The 15,996-nt window shown below is 55.9% G+C and overlaps 1 long non-coding RNA gene across 1 annotated transcript; it reads left to right on the forward strand.

Annotated features, from left to right (window-relative positions):
• The first annotated feature begins 1,437 nt into the window (after positions 1-1,437).
• On the forward strand, positions 1,438-14,430 carry LOC147116789 (uncharacterized). Its single transcript, XR_015078315.1, has 3 exons — positions 1,438-1,562; positions 11,480-11,588; positions 14,273-14,430. It is a non-coding gene; the product is annotated as an uncharacterized LOC147116789 (long non-coding RNA).
• The last annotated feature ends 1,566 nt before the right edge of the window (positions 14,431-15,996 follow it).

Consider the following 15,996-nt stretch of genomic DNA (forward strand, 5'->3'; position numbering starts at 1 on the left):
CCCCCTCCCCGCTCTCTCCCCCCTCCCCGCTCTCCCCCCTCCCCCCTCCCCGCTCTCTCCCCCCTCCCCGCTCTCCCCCCTCTCCCCCCTCCCCCCCCCTCCCCGCTCTCCCCACTCTCCCCCCTCCCCGCTCTCCCCCCCTCCCCGCTCTCCCCCCTCCCCGCTCTCTCCCCCCTCCCCGCTCTCCCCCCTCCCCGCTCCCCCCCCCTCCCCGCTCTCCCCCCTCCCCCCCCTCCCCGCTCTCCCCGCTCTCCCCCCCTCCCCGCTCTCCCCCTCCCCGCTCTCCCCCCCTCCCCGCTCTCCCGCTCTCCCCCCCCCGCTCTCCCCCCCCCGCTCTCCCCCCTCCCCGCTCTCCCCCCTCCCCGCTCTCTCCCCCCTCCCCGCTCTCCCCCCCTCCCCGCTCTCCCCCCTCCCCGCTCTCCCCCCTCCCCGCTCCCCCCTCTCCCCCGCTCTCCCCCCCTCCCCGCTCTCCCCCCCCTCCCCGCTCTCCCCCTCTCCCCGCTCTCTCCCTCTCCCCGCTCTCTCCCTCTCCCCGCTCTCCCCCCCTCCCCGCTCTCCCCCCCTCCCCGCTCTCCCCCCCCTCCCCGCTCTCCCCCCCCTCCCCGCTCTCTCCCTCTCCCCGCTCTCTCTCTCCCCGCTCTCTCCCTCTCCCCGCTCTCTCCCTCTCCCCGCTCTCTCCCTCTCCCCGCTCTCTCCCTCTCCCCGCTCTCTCCCTCTCCCCGCTCTCTCCCTCTCCCGCTCTCTCCCTCTCCCCGCTCTCTCCCTCTCCCCGCTCTCTCCCTCTCCCCGCTCTCTCCCTCTCCCCGCTCTCTCCCTCTCCCCGCTCTCTCCCCTCTCCCCGCTCTCTCCCCTCTCCCCGCTCTCTCCCTCTCCCCGCTCTCTCCCTCTCCCCGCTCTCTCCCTCTCCCCGCTCTCTCCCTCTCCCCGCTCTCTCCCTCTCCCCGCTCTCTCCCTCTCCCCGCTCTCTCCCTCTCCCCGCTCTCTCCCTCTCCCCGCTCTCTCCCTCTCCCCGCTCTCTCCCTCTCCCCGCTCTCTCCCTCTCCCCGCTCTCTCCCTCTCCCCGCTCTCTCCCTCTCCCCGCTCTCTCCCTCTCCCCGCTCTCTCCCTCTCCCCGCTCTCTCCCTCTCCCCGCTCTCTCCCTCTCCCCGCTCTCTCCCCCTCCCCGCTCTCTCCCCCTCCGCTCCCCCTGCCCATCTCCCGCTGCTCTTTGCGGGGCTAGCTTTGCTTGGTGACCTGTGGATTATCCTCTCGGCCCCTCCCCGTGCTCCCCCCACTCCCCCTGCCCATCTCCCGCTGCTCTCTGCGGGGTTAGCGTTGCTTGGTGACCTGTGGATTATCCTCTCTGCCCCTCCCCGCTCTCCCCCACTCCCCCTGCCCATCTCCCGCTGCTCTCTGCGGGGTTAGCTTTGCTTGGTGACCTGTGGATTATCCTCTCTCTCTCACTCTCTCTGTGTAGGTGGACTCGGTCCTGAGCTCAGTCGACAGCAAACAGAAGCAGCAGGAGCCTCCCGTCCTGCACCCGGAGACTCAGCCCCCCGAGACCGACCCTGTCCCACCAGAAGGTACGATTATACAAGGACAGAAGTCTTCTACCCTGTTAGGCCGAATGATTTAATCTGCTGAAGTGGATCTTGAAGACCACAAAGTCAAATTACATACATAGGATCACATGGGATATACTTCACAGAAACAGGTCATTCGGCCCAACCAGTCTATGCCGGCGTTTATGCTCCACTCGAGTCTGTTCCTCATCTAACTCTATCAGCAGAACCCTCGATTCCCTTCTCCCTCATATGCTTGTCCAGCCTCCCCTTAAATACATCGATACTATTAGCTTCAACCACTCCCTGTGGCAGTGAGTTCCACATTCTCACCACTCTCTGGGTGAAGAAGTTTCCCCTGAATTCCCCATTTGATTTCTTGGTGACTATCAAGACCTCAATTTGGTCACTCCCTCAGCCTTCTCTTTTTTTAGGCGAAAAGAAATTGTTGTTAAGTAAACAAAGGTCAGGTCATTGAGAGCTCAATTGCTAAAACAAATACAAAGCAGAATAACATAACATAAGAAATAGGAGCAGGAGTCGGCCATTCGGCCCACCGAGCCTGCTCCGCCATTCAATAAGATCATGGCTGATCTTCAGCCTCAACTCCACTTTCCCGCCCGATCTCCATATCCCTCGGTTCCCTGAATATTCAGAAATCTATCGATCTCTATCTTGAATATACTCAACGACTGAGCCTCCACAGCCCTCTGGGGTAGAGAATTCCAAAGATTCACCGCCCTCTGAGTGAAGAAATTTCTCCTCCTCTCAGTCTTAAATGGCCGACCCCTTATTCTGAGACTGTGACCCCTGGTTCTAGACTCCCCAGCCAGGGGAAACATCCTCCCAGCATCTACCCTGTAAGAATTTTGTATGTTTCAATGAGATCCCCTCTCATTCTTCTAAACTCTAGAGAATATAGGCCTAGTCTACTCAATCTCTCCTCATAGGACAACCCCCCCCCCCCCCAATCCCAGGAACCAGTCTGGTGAACCTTTGTTGCACTCCCTCTATGACAAGTATATCCTTCCTTAGGTAAGGAGACCAAAACTGTACACAATACTCCAGGTGTGGTCTCACCAGGGCCCTATATAATTGCAGTAAGACGTCTTTACTCTTATACTCAAATCCTCTTGTAATAAAGGCCAACATACCATTGGTTTTCCTAAGTGCTTGCTGTACCTGCATGTTAACTTTCAGTGATTCGTGTACAAGGACACCCAGGTCCCTCTGAACACCAACATTTCCCAATCTCTCACCATTTAAAAAATACTCTGCTTTTCTATTTTTCCTACCAAAGTGGATAACTTCACATTTCTGTCAAGCCCTGTAAGAATTTTTGTATGTTTGTGAGACCACACCCTGAGTATTGTGTGCAGCTTTGGTCGCCTTACCTGAGGAAGGACGTTCTTGCCATGGAAGGAGTTCAGCGAAGATTCACCAGACTGATACCTGGGATGGCAGGAATGACGTATGAGGAGAGATTGGGATGATTGGGCTTGTACTCGCTGGAGTTTAGAAGAATGAGAGGGGATCTCATCGAAACTTATAAAATTCTAACAGGGCTGGACAGACCAGATGCAGGAAGGATGTTTCTGATGGCCGGGGAGTCCAGAACCAGGGGTCACAGTCTAAGGATAAGGGGTAAGCCATTTAGGACTGATGAGGAGGAATTTCTTCACCCAGAGAGTGGTGAACCTGTAGAATTCTCTACCACAGAAGGCAGTTGAGGCCAATTCATTAAATATATTCAAAAAAGAGTTAGATATATTTCTTAAGGCTAAAGGGATCAAGGGGTATGGGGAGAAGGCAGGGACCGGGTACTGAATTTGGATGATCAGCCATGATCGCATTGAATGGCGGAGCAGGCTCGAGGGGCCGAATGGCCTACTCCTGCTCCTATCTTCTATGTTTCTATGAACTGTTGCAGTCCGTGTGGTGAAGGTACTCCCACAGTGACTTTGTCGTAGTGGTTTGTTACAACTGAGTGACTCGCTAGGTCAGAGGGCCGTTAAGAGTCGACCACATTGCTGTGGGTCTGGAGTCACATATAGGCCAGACCGGGTGAGGACGGCAGATTTCCTTCCCTAAAGGACATTAGTGAACCAGATGGGTTTTTACGACTATCCGATAGTTTCATGGTCACCATTACTGACACTAGCTTTTTATTCCAGATTTATTTAATAAACTGAATTTAAACTCCCCAGCTGCCGTGGAGGGATTTAAACTCACGTCTCTGGATCATTAGTCCAGGCCTCTGGGAAAGGGCGGGGGAGCTGAAGATGGGCTGCTGAGATTTTAGTGTTTTTAGTGTCTAAAGTGGGGAAAAAAAGTTTCATTTCATTTCAATTTTTAAAAGGTTTTAAAATTAAATTTAGTTCTAGTTAAGTTAGTTTAGTTTAGTTTAGTTTAAGTTTAGATTAGTCTAGACAAAGTAGAGAAGGAAAAGACCGCCAGAAAGACTACCAAAGAAAAAAAAAAACCCAGAGGAAAATAGAGGGAAAAAAAAGCCAAAGCAAAAAAAAAAAGAAACAAGAGAAGAACTACACAAACCAGTGAACGGCAGCCACACGGGGCTTCAGCAGCGGTGGTTGAGTCGGCGGCATCGGGACCGAGTTCGAGGAGGCGAGGTGACTCGGGCCGCAGCCCAGCGGTCCAGCAACCGGCACAGCCGAGGGGACTCGGGCCGCATCCCAGAAATCGGAACGCAGCCCGGCAACGGGCACAGCGGAGAGGACTCGGGCCGCATCCCAGAAATCGGCACAGCCGAGGAGATCCGGAACGCAGCCCGGCAATCGGCACAGCGGAGAGGACTCGGGCCGCATCCCAGAAATCGGCACAGCCGAGGAGATCCGGAACGCAGCCCGGCAATCGGCACAGCGGAGAGGACTCGGGCCGCATCCCAGAAATCGGCACAGCCGAGGAGATTCGGAACGCAGCCCGGAAATCCAGCAATCGGCACAGCCGAGGGGACTCGGGCCGCAGCCCAACAATCCAGCACGGGAAAGGCCCGAGGAGCCAGGCCAGCAGGCACAGAGACCTCTGAGGAGAAGGAGAGCAACCAGAAGGCTCGCAACCAAGACCGTGAGTACAGGGCCCAGGGAGGGAGGCCCAGGGAAAGGCCCGAGGAGCCAGGCCGAAACAGAGGCCCAGAGACCTCTGAGGGGGAGGGGAACAGCCCGAAGGCACCGGGAAACAGCGGCTCACAGACTCAGACCTGAGAAGGGTGAACCCAGGAGCCGAGGCCCAGGGACCACGGGGTCGGAGAGGGGGACCGGGAAAGTTCGCGAACAGGGAGAGGGTAACACCAAACCCGGGGCCCCAGAAAAGCTTATTCTAAGATCAACAATGCTTTACCAAAAATGAGCGAATCAGAAGACCCACAACAGCCCCGCTTCCAGATTCCCCCCAACACCACAAAAAAAGCTATAAAAACGATCAAGCATGCTCAGATGAGAGAAAAACCAGAAACTCTCTTTACTGACTGTTTCAACAATGGGACAAAAAGTAACCTCATATTCTACTCAGATCAGCCAGCGGCTTGGATCAGAGCAATAAAATCACACTATACCAGTGTTAAGCTAAAAAATACCGCAAATGGGTCCATAATGAAAATTAACACACCAGGAGACAGTTCAATCACGACTGTCAACGCGTACAATATTAGTGCAAGGCAACCTCGACAAATTTGCAACGGCCTTCAGGACACTGAAAAGATCAACTACGAGGGGAATGAACAGCCCCAGAGTGGCCCGCACTCCCCCCAACATTGACAACTTACCAGGAGAAAATCTGCATGGTCAAGGGATGAACGAGCCACACAGTTCAAACCAGACACTAACCCCGGGGAACCACAGCCACACGATACAACTGACAAACCCCAGCATAACTACCACGGAGGAAGCCACACATAGTTCCCCTACCATTCCCAGCCCACCAAGAGAAGAGCAGCATAGCCAGGAAGTGAGTGAGCCTTCCAGGGCCGACCAGCTTAGCCAGGAAGTGAGTGAGCCTTCCAGGGCCGACCAGACACATACCCCGGGATCACACAGCCAGATACAACCAAAAGATAAATTTAATCAATTAGAGATAGAGATGGTTAAACTTAGAGAGGAGGTCCTCAAATTGAATGACAAACAAAAGCAGGAGAGGGAGAGACACAAGAGAGAGCTGAATAGACTTGATAACCAGGTGAATCTACTTAAGAATCAGGTGAAAGAGCTGCAGGAAAAAGAAGAGAGCCATAGAGGAGAGAAAACACCATTAGACCAGCAACCAGAGACTAGAGATAAGACAAGACAGAGCCGGACGGAACGGCTGCACTCCCACACGGAACAAAAGCAACAGACACACAATACAAGGGGTGCCACACAGACCGACCAGCATACTGACTCGCAATCTTCCCCCACCGCCATGGAACCACAAGCGAGCCGCTCACAAGAGGTACGCACACACCAGACACCCCAGCCCAGCACACACACTATGAGTCCAGGCGAAAGCCACCAGACAGTAAACACAAACAAGGCTGACGTCATAATACTCATAGACTCAAATGGGAAATTTCTATGGGAGAAAAAGCTCTTCCCTAGAAGTAAAGTAGAAAAGATTTGGTGCCCAACAACAGACAGAGCCATGGGATGGCTGACCAAAGCCAGATTAGGCTCCCCCCAACACATAATAATACACACGGGCACAAATGACCTAAAGGCCAAACAGAAAGAGGTAGCAACATCGCTCAGAGCAATGATTAGGAAGGCAAGCAGTACATTTCCAAACACTAGAATCACTGTTTCCACAATATTGCCGAGAACAGACTTCAACAACAACACAATTCATGAGATAAATGCCAGCATAGCAAGAGACTGCGAATCAAACCACAACGTACACCTGGCCCAACACCCCACCCTCGATGAGGAATGTCTTTACGACCACGTCCACATCCAAAGGCAAAAAATATCGATCTTTGCTAAAGCCCTGAAGGACGTCGCTTTTAACCGGGTCCATACCCAGACTCCAAGAGGACCCCCCGCCGACCACCAGAGATCAGCGGGGTACATATCAGGAACACTACAAAGACCACCACCACACCAACCGAGACCGGAGAGGATCCCCATGCAAAACAACATTATCAGACCTGCACCACTCCTGTCCCACAGGGGAATAGGACCGCTACCAGCCAGACAGAGGGAGAGATGCACAGGACGTACGCAATACCTCAGACAGAAACAATCCATTAAGAGACAATAAGCAGATGTGCAGCAGCATCTACTTCCGCCTTATGGATCAAGGACTAATTAATAGAAAGAACTGTAACCAAATTGTATTAACTTTTGTAGACAACTGGGGTGATCTTTTTTTTCCCCACACTTAGACACGACAAACACGTACCACTCTTTAACCTATCATAGAAAAAGATAAAACTTAACATGAAATCCTTATATATTTCGACCTGGAATATCCAAGGTCTACGCTCTTCAGTGCGAGAAGTGAAGAGTAGGACCCCAGAGTTCATAGAGGAAACTAAAGATCTAGATATTATAATTTTACAGGAAACTTGGTATAAAGGAAAAGGACACACCGGCTGTCCCCAAGGGTACACTGAGCTAGTGGTCCCCTCCAATAAATTACCAAGTGTAACCCAAGGCAGAGACTCCGGAGGCATGCTGATCTGGTTTAAAACAGAACTTAAGAATTACATCAAATTTATAAAAAAGGGCGAAAACCATATGTGGCTCAAACTTGAGAGGGAGATTATCTCAAACACCCAAGATGTTTACATTTGCGCACTTTATATCCCTCCAATCGATTCCCCGTACTACAAAGAGGACACCTTCTCCAACATGGAGGGGGAAATTATCCAATACCAGGCCCAGGGGAACGTGTTGATCTGTGGGGACCTCAATTCAAGAACGGGCGAAGAACCAGACTTCACCAATAATCAGGGAAACAATTACGTATTCGGGAATAACCACTTTGACATCCCTTCCCTTCCATACAGGCATAACTGCGACAAGCAGTCAAATACCAACGGTAAACAGCTACTACAGCTCTGTCGAAACCTGGGTCTGTACATTGTCAATGGTAGGTTCATAGGAGACCTCCTAGGAAGATCGACCTACTGCTCTCCTCTTGGCTGCAGCACAGTAGACTATATGATTACAGACTTGGACCCATCCTCTTTCAGAGCATTCACAGTCAAACCACAAACAACACTGTCAGATCACAGCCAAATTACTATGTTTCTCAAAAAGACAGAAACAAACAACATAGAAACACAACCCAGTAAACTGTACAACACCAAAAAATCGTACAGATGGGCCAAAAATGACACGGAAAAATACCAGAAAACAATTAGCAATGCATCAACTCAAGCTCTCTTAGACACCTTTCTGGATAACATATACACTCACAATAAAGAAGGCGTAAACCGGGCAGTTAGTAAACTAAACAATATTTTTGATAATTTGGCAACAAATGCAAACTTGAAAGCTCGCAAGAACAAACCCAAAACAAAAAACTATGAAAAATGGTTTGACCATGATTGCCATAACATGAGGAAAAAACTTAGAAAACTATCAAACCAAAAACACAGACATCCAGAAAACGAGGAATTACGCCTTACTTATTGTCAGACGCTAACACAATACAGAAACACACTCAGGACCAAAAAAAGAGCAATTTATTAAGAATACACTCAGCTCCATGGAGGAATCCATTGAGTCGAATTGTTTCTGGGACAACTTGAAAACACTACACAAAAAACAACACGACGATTTGTCCATTCAAAATGGGGACACATGGGTAAACCACTTTGAAAAATTATACCAGAAAAACACACTAAGACCAGAGCAACACCAAATACGCAAAAAACTGGAAAAGCTTGAAATGGCCATAAAAGATAACCAAAACCCGCTAGACGCCATAATAACAGAAAAAGAACTTCTTGAAAAACTCAAGGACCTGCGACCAGGAAAAGCTTGCGGGACAGACGGCATACTAAACGAGATGATTAAACACGCAGACGACAAACTGAAACTGGCTATCCTAAAACTCTTCAACTTGGTTCTGAGTGTCGGTTATTTCCCTGACATCTGGAACAAAGGACTCATAACACCCATATACAAAAGTGGGGACAAAATCGACCCAAACAACTATCGAGGCATCTGTGTAAACAGTAACCTGGGGAAGGTATTCTGTAGCATCATAAACAAAAGACTTATAAACTTCCTTGAAGAGCACAATGTCTTGAGTAAAAGCCAAATTGGATTCCTGCCAAACTATAGAACATCCGATCATATCTTCACCCTACAGACCCTAATTGACAAACACGTTCACCATAACAAAAGCAAAATCTACGCATGCTTTGTAGATTTCCAGAAGGCTTTCGACTCCATCTGGCATGACGGTTTATTCCTGAAACTTATCGAAAGCGGGGTAGGAGGGAAAACATATGATGTAATTAAATCAATGTATACAAACAATAAATGTGCAGTTAAAATTGGAGACAAACAAACAAAATACTTCCCACAGGGGCGGGGGGTGACGCAGGGCTCGCCAATCTCACCGACACGCTTTAATATTTACATTAATGGATTGGCAAAACTACTTGAACAATCTACAGCACCCGGCCTCACCCTATATGAATCCAAGGTTAATTTCCTCCTCTATGCCGACGACCTGGTTCTGCTGTCACCAACTAAGGAGGGTCTACAGCAGAACCTGGACCTGCTGGAGTCGTACTGCCAGACTTGGGCCCTGACAATAAATCCCCAAAAAACCAAAGTCCTTGTGTTCCAGCAAAGATCCAAACAACATGGACCCACAATAAATTTCACAGTAGGAACAACCAAAATTGAACAAACCACTCACTACACATACTTGGGCTTAAAAATCAGTTCTACGGGAAACTTCAAACTGGCTGTGAATGAACTGAAAGAGAAAGCAAGAAGGGCTTTCTATGCCATCAAAAAATCAATCCAAATAGAAATCCCAATTAGCATTTGGCTCAAAATTTTCAAATCAGTAATTGAACCAATTGCACTCTATGGCAGTGAGGTCTGGGGACCACTAACACAACAAGATTTTGCAAAATGGGACAAACACCCAATTGAGATCCTACATGCGGAATTCTGTAAAAGTATCCTCCGGACTCAAAGGAAAACAGTAAACAACGCATGCAGGGCGGAACTAGGCCAATACCCATTAATAATCACTATCCAAAAAAGAGCCACCAAATTTTGGAATCACCTACAAATGAGCAACCCCCAATGCTATCACTACGACGCCCTGAAATGCCAAGAGCTGACCATAAAGAAGAATACCCTCAGTCAACTAGTCCTGGGACTCAATAAAGTAACTAATAACAATACTAACAATAACCAGTCCCAGGACAGTGACAGGGTAACACAAAGAATTCAACCCAACACAATCGTCGCTAAGCAAAAGGAAAAATATCTGTCATATTGGGCAGAAACAACAAAAACCCAAAGCAAACTCAATTGCTACTTGGCCCTAAACAGACAATACAACATAGCTGATTACCTGACCATGGTAAAGGATAACAAACTGAGAAGAACCTTGACAAGGTACAGACTTAGCGAACATAGCCTAGCAATCGAAAAAGGCAGACACAGGCAGACCAGGCTGCCAAGAGAAGACAGGATATGCTCTCACTGCAGTCAGGGAGTAGTTGAGACAGAGATGCACTTCCTCACAGCCTGTGGAAAATATCAGGGCATCAGAGAGAATTTCTACCAAAAATTCTCACAAATATGCCCTGAATTCAGAAATCTGACTGACAACCAAAAACTCCCATTCCTACTGGGGGAGGAGAGAAGCTGTGTAACACTGGCGGAACACTATGTTACAGCTTGCCATGAACAGAGGGACAACCAGTAAACTAAGACAAGAGTATATATAAACAAGGTGAATGTATATTTATAAAGTCAGGGATATACCTGTTTATACACTGTATGAATGGAACCGCGTTTATGTGTTCAACCATAAATGTATTTTGATGCTTTGGCAACATAAGATGTACCTTATCATGCCAATAAAGCGATTTGTATTGTATTGTATTATCTTGCAGAGAGCCGGCACGAACTCGACGGGCCGATTGGCCTCCTCCTGTGCTGAAACCATTGTATAATTGTAGTTTGCAATTGAAAAACACTTTGCAATATAATGGTCGTTTGCAATGGAGGTTAAAGGTTGCCCTTGTTTCTGACCCGGAGGTTAAAGGTTGCCCATGTTTCAGACCCAGAGGTTAAAGTTTGCCCGCGTTTCAGACCCGCAGGTTAAAGCTTGCCCATGTTTCTGACCCGGAGGTTAAAGGTTACCCATGTTTCTGAGCCGGAGGTTAAAGGTTGCCCTTGTTTCTGACCTGGAGGTTAAAGGTTACCCGTGTTTCAGACCCAGAGGTTAAAGGTTGCCCATTTTTCTGTCCCGGAGGTTAAAGTTTGCCCTTGTTTCAGACCCGCAGGTTAAAGGTTCCTCGTGTTTCAGACCCAGAGGTTAAAGGTTGCCCTTGTTTCAGACCCGGAGGTTAAAGGTTGCCTATGTTTCAGACCCGGAGATTAAAGGTTGCTCTTGTTTTGGACCTGGAGGTTAAAGGTTGCCCGTGTTTTACACCCAGAGGTTAAAGGTTACCCATGTTTTAGACCCGGAGGTTAAAGGTTGCCCTTGTTTCAGACCCGGAGGTTAAAGGTTCCCCATGTTTCAGACCCGGAGGTTAAAGGTTGCCCCTATTTCAGACCCGGAGGTTAAAGGCTGCTCTTGTTTCAGACCCGGAGGTTAAAGGGTGCCCTTGTTTCAGGGTCAGTGGATGAAGGTTGCCCTTGTTATGAGGTCAGTTGTTAAACTTTGTGCTCGTTTCAGGGTCAGAGGTTAAAGGTTGCCTTTGTTACAGTCCTGGATGTTAATGGTTGCCCTTGTTTCAGGGTCGGAGGTCGTGCGGGAGATGTTGAAATGTGAGTTCTGTGGGCGGCTCGAACAGGCAGAGAAGTTCAAGAGGTCCAAGAGATTCTGCTCCATGGCCTGTGCCAAGAGGTAAGATCAGAGGGCGTTCGCTGTGCAGCCCACGGGCCGCATCCAGCCCCCAGGCCGAGAGACGGAGGCCTCCTGTCTGTGACGGAGGAGGCAATGGGTCAGACACTGAGCTATCACCCTCTGGAGGACCAGGGGTCAGCTCCAGGTCGAGAGACAGAGGGCTCCTGTCTGTGACGGAGGTCAGTGGCTCAGACACTGAGCTCTCACCCTCTGGGGGACCAGGGGTGAGCTCCAGGTCGAGAGACAGAGGGCTCCTGTCTGTGACGGAGGTCAGTGGCTCAGACACTGAGCTCTCACCCTCTGGGGGACCAGTGGTCAGCTCCAGACACAACCCCAGGGTAGTTCCGTCCGCTGCGGGCGGCGGGCACTTGTCCAGTGGCGTTTGGTGGCGGGGCTGGAGGGGTCCCGCGTGGGGAGGGCACCGAAAGGTCCCGCGTGGGGAGGGCACTGACGGGTCCCGCGTGGGGAGGGCACCGACGGGTCCCGCGTGGGGAGGGCACTGACGGGTCCCGCGTGGGGAGGGCACTGACGGGTCCCGCGTGGGGAGGGCACCGACGGGTCCCGCGTGGGGAGGGCACCGACGGGTCCCGCGTGGGGAGGGCACTGACGGGTCCCGCGTGGGGAGGGCACTGACGGGTCCCGCGTGGGGAGGGCACCGACGGGTCCCGCGTGGGGAGGGCACCGACGGGTCCCGCGTGGGGAGGGCACCGACGGGTCCCGCGTGGGGAGGGCACCGACGGGTCCCGCGTGGGGAGGGCACCGACGGGTCCCGCGTGGGGAGGGAACAGACGGGTCCCGCGTGGGGAGGGCACTGACGGGTCCCGCGTGGCCAGGGCACTGACGGGTCCCGCGTGGGGAGGGCACTGACGGGTCCCGCGTGGGGAGGGCACTGACGGGTCCCGCGTGGGGAGGGCACCGACGGGTCCCGCGTGGGGAGGGCACCGACGGGTCCCGCGTGGGGAGGGCACCGACGGGTCCCGCGTGGGGAGGGCACCGACGGGTCCCGCGTGGGGAGGGCACCGACGGGTCCCGCGTGGGGAGGGAACAGACGGGTCCCGCGTGGGGAGGGAACAGACGGGTCCCGCGTGGGGAGGGCACCGACGGGTCCCGCGTGGGGAGGGCACTGACGGGTCCCGCGTGGGGAGGGCACCGACGGGTCCCGCGTGGGGAGGGCACTGACGGGTCCCGCGTGGCCAGGGCACTGACGGGTCCCGCGTGGGGAGGGAACAGACGGGTCCCGCGTGGGGAGGGAACAGACGGGTCCCGCGTGGGGAGGGCACCGACGGGTCCCGCGTGGGGAGGGAACAGACGGGTCCCGCGTGGGGAGGGCACTGACGGGTCCCGCGTGGCCAGGGCACTGACGGGTCCCGCGTGGGGAGGGCACTGACGGGTCCCGCGTGGGGAGGGCACTGACGGGTCCCGCGTGGGGAGGGCACTGACGGGTCCCGCGTGGGGAGGGCACCGACGGGTCCCGCGTGGGGAGGGCACCGACGGGTCCCGCGTGGGGAGGGCACTGACGGGTCCCGCGTGGGGAGGGCACCGACGGGTCCCGCGTGGGGAGGGAACAGACGGGTCCCGCGTGGGGAGGGAACAGACGGGTCCCGCGTGGGGAGGGAACAGACGGGTCCCGCGTGGGGAGGGCACCGACGGGTCCCGCGTGGGGAGGGAACAGACGGGTCCCGCGTGGGGAGGGAACAGACGGGTCCCGCGTGGGGAGGGAACAGACGGGTCCCGCGTGGGGAGGGCACCGACGGGTCCCGCGTGGGGAGGGAACAGACGGGTCCCGCGTGGGGAGGGAACAGACGGGTCCCGCGTGGGGAGGGCACCGACGGGTCCCGCGTGGGGAGGGCACTGACGGGTCCCGCGTGGGGAGGGCACCGACGGGTCCCGCGTGGGGAGGGAACAGACGGGTCCCGCGTGGGGAGGGAACTGACGGGTCCCGCGTGGGGAGGGAACAGACGGGTCCCGCGTGGGGAGGGAACAGACGGGTCCCGCGTGGGGAGGGCACTGACGGGTCCCGCGTGGGGAGGGAACAGACGGGTCCCGCGTGGGGAGGGCCACAGACGGGTCCCGCGTGGGGAGGGAACTGACGGGTCCCGCGTGGGGAGGGAACAGACGGGTCCCGCGTGGGGAGGGCCACAGACGGGTCCCGCGTGGGGAGGGAACAGACGGGTCCCGCGTGGGGAGGGCACTGACGGGTCCCGCGTGGGGAGGGCACTGACGGGTCCCGCGTGGGGAGGGCACTGACGGGTCCCGCGTGGGGAGGGAACAGACGGGTCCCGCGTGGGGAGGGAACAGACGGGTCCCGCGTGGGGAGGGAACAGACGGGTCCCGCGTGGGGAGGGAACAGACGGGTCCCGCGTGGGGAGGGAACAGACGGGTCCCGCGTGGGGAGGGCACTGACGGGTCCCGCGTGGGGAGGGCACTGACGGGTCCCGCGTGGGGAGGGCACTGACGGGTCCCGCGTGGGGAGAGCACTGACGGGTCCCGCGTGGGGAGAGCACTGACGGGTCCCGCGTGGGGAGGGGCACTGACGGGTCCCGCGTGGGGAGGGCACTGACGGGTCCCGCGTGGTGAGGGCACTGACGGGTCCCGCGTGGGGAGGGGCACTGACGGGTCCCGCGTGGGGAGGGAACAGACGGGTCCCACGTGGCGAGGGCACTGACCCCTCCCTTGTGCTGCAGGTACAATGTGAGCTGCAGGAAGGGGGTTCGCCGCTTCACGACGGACAAACTGAGCCCGCTGCACAAGGACAGTGGGGTTCGGATCGGGCGCAGAACGTCGAGGAAAGAGAGCGGAGACAGCATCCGCGGCAGCATCCACAAGAGGCATCTCAAGGTAACAGAGCGAGGGATTGGGGGGCGAGCGAGGGGCTGTGGGGCCAGCGAGGGGCTGGGGGGCGAGCGAGTGGCTGGGGGGCGAGCGAGGGGCTGGGGGGCGAGCGAGTGGCTGTGGGGCCAGCGAGGGGCTGGGGGGCCAGCGAGGGGCTGGGGGGCGAGCGAGGGGCTGTGGGGCCAGCGAGGGGCTGTGGGGCCAGCGAGGGGCTGGGGGGCGAGCGAGGGGCGGATTCGAGAACAGGCATCTGCCCATGGTTGTGTGTGTGATAGACGCTGCTCTCTCCCCCCGCTCCCCTCTCCCCCTCGCTCCCCTCTCTCTTCCCCCCCCCGCTCCCCTCTCTCTCTCTCCCCCCGTTCCCCTCTCTCTCTCCCCCCGCTCCCCTCTCTCTCTCCCCCCGCTCCCCTCTCTCTCTCCCCCCGCTCCCCTCTCTCTCCCCCCGCTACCCTCTCTCCTGCTCCCCTCTCTCTCTCTCCCCCCGCTCCTCTCTCTCCCCCCGCTACCCTCTCTCCCGCTCCTCTCTCTCTCCCCCCGTTCCCCTCTCTCTCCCCCCGCTCCTCTCTCTCCCCTCGCTCCCCTCTCTCTCTCCCCCCGCTCCCCTCTCTCTCCCCCCCCGCTCCCCTCTCTCTCTCTCCCCCCTCTCTCTCTCTCTCTCTCTCCCCTCGCTCCCCTCTCTCTCTCTCCCCCCGCTCCTCTCTCTCTCTCTCTCCCCTCGCTCCCCTCTCTCTCTCTCCCCCCTCTCTCTCTCCCCCCGCTCCCCTCTCTCCCCCCGCTCCTCTCTCTCTCCCCCCGCTCCTCTCTCTCCCCCCGCTCTCTCTCTCTCCCCCCGCTCCCCTCTCTCTCTCTCCCCCCGCTCCCCTCTCGCTCCTCTCTCTCCCCCCGCTCCTCTCTCTCCCCCCGCTCCCCTCTCCCCCTCGCTCCCCTCTCTCTTCCCCCCCCCGCTCCCCTCTCTCTCTCTCCCCCCGTTCCCCTCTCTCTCTCCCCCCGCTCCCCTCTCTCTCTCCCCCCCGCTACCCTCTCTCCTGCTCCCCTCTCTCTCTCTCTCCCCCCGCTCCTCTCTCTCCCCCCGCTACCCTCTCTCTCCCGCTCCTCTCTCTCCCCCCGTTCCCCTCTCTCTCCCCCCGCTCCTCTCTCTCCCCTCGCTCCCCTCTCTCTCTCCCCCTGCTCCCCTCTCTCTCTCCCCCCGCTCCCCTCTCTCTCTCTCTCCCCCCGCTCCCCTCTCTCTCTCTCCCCCTGCTCCCCTCTCTCTCTCTCCCCCGCTCCTCTCTCTCTCTCTCTCCCCTCGCTCCCCTCTCTCTCTCTCCCCCCGCTCTCTCTCTCTCCCCCCGCTCCCCCTCTCTCCCCCCGCTCCTCTCTCTCTCCCCCCGCTCTCTCTCTCTCTCCCCGCTCCCCTCTCTCTCTCTCCCCCGCTCCCCTCTCGCTCCTCTCTCTCCCCCGCTCCTCTCTCTCCCCCTCTCTCTCCCCGCTCCCCTCTCTCGCTCCCCCGCTCCCCTCTCTCTCTCGCTCCCCCCTCTCTCCCCGCTCCCCTCTCTCTCTCTCCCCCCCGTTCCCCCTCTCTCTCTCTCCCCCTCTC

The sequence above is a fragment of the Somniosus microcephalus genome, chromosome 5, assembly GCF_052327205.1.
Source record: "Somniosus microcephalus isolate GS21.2 chromosome 5, FLI_Smic_1.0, whole genome shotgun sequence".
NCBI lineage: Eukaryota > Metazoa > Chordata > Chondrichthyes > Squaliformes > Somniosidae > Somniosus > Somniosus microcephalus.